The following is a 5,728-nucleotide window of genomic DNA, read 5'->3' as shown; positions in this document are numbered from 1 at the left end:
TCAATCCACTTCTAAGACTCTTTGAATTAAACAACCTTCCCTAGTTGTAAGATGAATCTTATCAAAGTCAGTGTCTTCATTATCTCACATTCAGGCACAAAGTGTTCAAAAACTCTAGCCATTTGCCTTGGCAGGAAATTGACAGTTTTTGTCCTCTGTTCCAGTCTCAGCAAATAATTGTCTTAGTATTTTCCTTCACTGGACACTGTCCATTTGATTTCTCAGGGCACTGTCCCTTTAAGTGTCCAGACTGATTACAGTCATAGCAAGTGTGTACTTCTCTCAGAGACAAGTCACTTCTCTCTCTTCTTCTGTGATTAATTTCTCTCATATTCTGCATCTTATTTCTTCTCTCACTATCTATCTAAATCTGGCATATTAATTTTGCATTAACCTCTTCAGCTCTCCCTGAGATCTCCTCAAAACTTGCTATGATCTTCTCTCTCCACATATAATCTCTGCCTGTTGGGGGAATTCTTGTAGTAGTGTAGTTACCCATCCATTTATCCTTGGAAGTTTATTGCTGATGTCTGGCCATGATTTATTTACAAAACTGATCTTTAGAACTTCCTGCCTCCCAGGATTATTCACATCCAGTCTAAGGTATCTGTTCACTAAATCTCTCAGTCAGTTTGAGAAATCAGCTGGACTCTCTTTTCTCTCCTGTTTAGCTTTCTGATTTCAGTGCTCAAATGATTCTGTCCCCGGTACATCTATATCTCTAGAGTCTTCCATGTTTTTTGTTCTAACTTAATTACTATTAGTGGTTGGGTGATGAGAACAGGAAAATTCTCTCCTTTTACCTCAGTTATCATAAGTCTCACTTTGCAAGGCTTAGCCTGTAAAAATAGACTTGAATCCAGGACTTCAATCCCCAGAAGTCCTTGCTCCACTTCCCCAGAATGCTTTGTAATCTCACTGAATTCTCACCTGGGCTGAGAGCAAAATCATTATTTAAAGGGTCTCCACCCACGGCAGGGTCTCTTTTATTTCCTGTTTCTGCTTGCAAACAGCTGCTGCTCTTTTCATAATGTAGGTGAGGTTGCATCTAGGCCTCTCTGGGCCTAGACATGTGCTTTCTTATTCTGTAATTTTCTTTAATCCTTAACCTTGTAAAAATAAGACTCGAACTCTGGACTTCAACCCCCACAAGCCCTTGCTCCACTTCCCCAAAATGCTTTGTAATCTCATGGAATTCTGAGGTGGGCTGAGATCAAGAAGGGATTTAAGCTGATTGCAAAGGCTTTTGTAGCTCCTTTTGGACTTCCATTTTGGAGCAGACGTGTCTCTTCCATGATGTGAGATTATCTTGTCTAGGCCTTTCTGGCCTAGGCACGTGTTTCTTATCCTGTATTTTCTTTAATCCTTAACTTTTAATAAACCTCATAAAATATAATACTCCTTGCAGAGAGAAACCAATTTCTACCTGCCTCAGTCTCCCCTAAATTTTAATCTTTACAACCTTTAATAAACCTCTAAAAATATAATACTCCTTGCAGAGAGAAACTAATTTCTACCTGCCTCAGTTCCCCCAAATTTTAATCTTTACAAGCCCTTAGGGGCAGCACAATAGGTAACAACCTAATGGCGTCCACATCTATCAGGAAAGCAACCTCTACTTCCTGATCTTCAACTTTCTGGAGCTTTCTACTAATATCTGGACAAGGATTATCAGTCACATCTAGGCCAGAATTTAAAAAATCAGTCAGGGTTTCATCTTTCTCCTGCTTGATTTCATTCAGGTTTTGATTCTGGAGCACATCTGTTCTCATGCCCTGAGTGATCATACTCCTAAGGTCTCTCACATTTTTCCTAATGGACTGGATCACTGTTATCTCAGAGAAGGAATTCCTATTCACCTCTTGGTCCACTTTGGGCTATGGGAAGTTATTGTTTGATATGGCTCTGCTCTTCCCCTGTTCCTAGAAGACTTTCCATTTCTCCCTCAGAATTAGGGGAGCATTAACAAATTTTATCACCAATTCAATACTCCATCTGAGTGGCACTTCCCTCAGTGAGCATCGCTTCACCATTTTACCTGAGACTGGTGGAATGGAAGGAAGAGGTGGGGTTTCAAGTGGAACCCATAACTTCTCTTTCTCATGAAACTGTTCTGAATTCTTTCCCTCTTCAATCTCCTGTTTATTTTCCCCTTCAACTGCTACATTCTTTAGCAAAGGGCTGGATACTGCATCTGTCCCATTGTCTCTTCCTAAAATCTTGGTCTTTGCTCTCTAGCCACAGCTTAAATTTGACCTAGTAGCTTAATTTCCCTCTTACTGCTCTATAAGTCCTGCCTGTGGTAGCAGCTCAATCCAGGCTTCTCAGCCCAGATGTCCTACAAACTAACTTTTCCCTGATTCACTCACTCTTAGGCTCACCAAGTCTTTCACTGTATCTTTTCTGAGATATCTTACAACCTAGAACACTAGTCACTCAAACCTTAGGCTCTCTTGTTCTAAGGGATCAAAGTATGTAGCCCTCTTGTCTGCTTGATAGACTGACGCTGCCTCTAAGCACAAAGTCACTGAGTCTGCAAGATTAGCTCAGGACTTATCCTAAACTCAATAACCTTTTCTCAAGTGTCCTAGGACAGAGACCTCTGTTCATGCACAAATGGCTCAGCAGCTCAGGTCTTAGCAATTATTAGTCTATGCCTGCTGCAAACAACAACTCAGACCAATATGCTGAAACTCCAAACACTCAAAACACCTCAGGTACAGTTTTAAGCCACTTTGCAGAAACAAAGGAAATGGGGGGGGGGGGACAACTCACACAGGCTTTACTGCAGGTTTGCCTAGAAGTATAGCCCAGCTTGAGGGTGCAACCTCTATTTCCCTTATTCTAATAGTCTAATCAGTCACTAATACTATTCCAGGACTCTATTTCTTGCTTTTCCCATTCTTCTCTTCTTTCAAGTCACAACAGACCCACACAGACCCCTCCCTCATCAAGGTCCCTATTGATACTCACATATGCTTTCTTCACGTTTGAATCTGGATTGCTGATGGCGTTTAGCCATCAGCCTTGCTCTCTATTGGGCTTACCCTCTGATCTTTTGTTACTGGGTTCTTTAGAAGGCCTGTTGAACAGATAGGTAAACTGAGGCACTCTCTACTGTTCAGGTTTCACAGTCAGGAAACCATCTAACCATCTGTGTGGTGTGAGGATCTGGAAGATCTTAATCACTCTATATAAGAGAAACCAATAGAGTACAAAGACAGCTTTTGAAGAAAAATGGTGGGAAAGGGGAAGGTGGGAGAGGGGAAGGGAAAGAAAAGGAATACCACCCACAAGCTGTATGCTCACGACAAAATGTCTCTCTGTCTGTCTACTACATACAATCACAGACTTTTTATAATAATGTTGCAAAAATTCCCCCCTCTCTCTCATCCAACTCTGGGGGGGCACAATCTTGAGTGCATGATTTTCAACATTTTGTACCCCTAAAAAACCCCACAAATAAAGTAGAACATAGGAGAGGTATGTCTAGGCATCTATGTGTCTGAAAAAGATCTGGGAGTTTTAGTGGTCTATAAACTTAATTTGAATAAAAAGTATGATTTAAAAATTAAATTAAAAAACCCATGATCAAAAATACATGACTATTATGTGATTTTCAGCCTGTGACATTTGAATATTAGATACATTTGAAAACCCCTGTTCCTTCCTCCTTCAGCTTATCTTGCCCTTCTTCCTAGAGCTGGCACACTTCTCAGACTATGGATAAGCTGGCAGAGAAGTTTGATGGGATGGATAGGGCAGTTTTATTCTAAGGATAAGCCTAAATGGGGTCTTGAAAAAATTGGGGTTACAAGCCAAATACTACTCTGAGAATTAATTACACACTTGTGTGGAGTAGAATTTTGGGAGAGCTTGCAACCCCAGACTTAGATAAGATGCTAGGAGAGAAAAAGCAGCTTTATTTGGAAAAAACAGCAGAGAAGAGGGGTGAAGGGGGAGGGGAAGAGACAGAAAAGGGATTCAACCCATATAAACAGCTTGCTTGGGGCAAAAATGCCCTCTCCCCTTCTATGTACAATCACGAACATTTATAATAATCCAGACACAAGATGCTCCTCCTTCCCTCTGTTCAACTGGGGGAGGGGGCTGTGACATTTCAAATATTTCCAGGTTTTCAACATTAGGCACCCCTAAAGACCCCCATGATCCAAAAACCTGTGGCTATCATTCAATTTTTAGCCTGGGACAGTAAAGATACATTTGCAAGACCTTCCTCCTTCAGCTTATCTTGTCCCTCTTCCTAGAGTGGGCATCTTTCCCAGTGTGAGATTTAAAATGGTTGAGGTCTTAAACTGTAGTGATTAAAATAGTGGAAGATATAAATTGTGATAGATATAAGAGAGAGTGAATAAATTTGACCGCAGAAATATGTTTCACTACAGTGTCTTGGGTTTTAAAATCAAATATAAGGTGGTCGCCAGGGAAATATACCCAATTATTCAAATACCCAAGTCAATTGGGTTTTATAGAGATTTTAATTAACAATACAATGAGTAATCAAAGAAAGAGAGAGAGAGTAAGAAAGGAATAAGTATGAAGGGCCTCAAGCCAATATGGCCTAGACCTGAGTCTTAAAAGAGAAATCAGTCAGTTTTTTAATACTCACCACAAGGTCTGACTAAACAAGGATACTAGTGACACCAGGCCAGTGTCCTTCCTCAAAGAGTCTTCCAGCCAGAGATTGTTTCAAAGGGCCTCTCTCAAGAGCCTCCAGAGCTCCTACCCCAGAGGGACAGAGCCCCTCAGAGGAGCTCCTCAAGGAGCTCTCCTTCAGAATGAGAATCAGAAATCCAGATCCCTGAATGAGTCTTCTCAAAATGAGCTCCCTCAGAATCAGATCCAGCTATTCTCTGAGCTCTTATTTTTAAGAGCAAAATCTCCTATGTCACCTCCCCAAAGTCCTTACATCTACCAATCACTGTAGATGTTTCTAAAGGACTGCCCATTTTGAATTCACAGCTGAGTAGTTTTAATCTCTTTAGTAAATCAGAAAAAAGTGCTGCTGTGTCGACAAATTTCATTAAGAAAAAACCTCTGAATAAGTTATCACCCTTTTAGGTTTAAGTGGTTTACAAGTTGCCCCACCTTTATAGGTACTTAGTATCCCATTGTATCAATTCTAAAATAGTCATGACTCAAAGAACTTCCTGTCCCTTCCATAAGCATGGATCAAAGCACTTTCATTGTTCTCAAGGAGCTCTCTGTCCTAAAGCAGTCTTAAGTAGGGTGGAGTAGGGATATTCCCAAGGCAAGGAGCCCTCACATTCAAGTAGAATTCTCACTATCTGCTAGGAAATTTTTAAAGTAGAAGATTCCCCAATGAAGAAATTTCCAACATTCATAAGTCTGAGAAATTTTGAGGTTTACACCAGGCTACAGATAAACTCTTCTCAAGGTTTTTAAAATACTTCAGGAAAACTAAAACATTTAAGGGGGTGCAGTTTTAGTCTAAGAAGGAGTAATACTAAGCAGTCTTGAAAATTAGGGTTACAAGTCAAATACTGCTCTGAGAATTACATACTGAATCTCATCCCACACAGCAGGGAGGAAGAAGAGAAGAGGGTCCAGCCTGGCCCTCTGAGGGACACCTACAGGTAGAGGTACAGGACCCCTCTGAGGGCTCACTCAGCAAAGGAGATTAAGAAGGAAGAGTCAAATGGGAAGGAAGAAATGGAGGAGTCAGTGGTATCTCTCAAACCTAGAG

This window comes from Monodelphis domestica, chromosome 4 (assembly GCF_027887165.1).
Source record: "Monodelphis domestica isolate mMonDom1 chromosome 4, mMonDom1.pri, whole genome shotgun sequence".
Lineage (NCBI taxonomy): Eukaryota > Metazoa > Chordata > Mammalia > Didelphimorphia > Didelphidae > Monodelphis > Monodelphis domestica.
The sequence above is the reverse complement of the archived record's forward strand: the minus strand, read 5'-3'. Positions refer to the sequence as shown.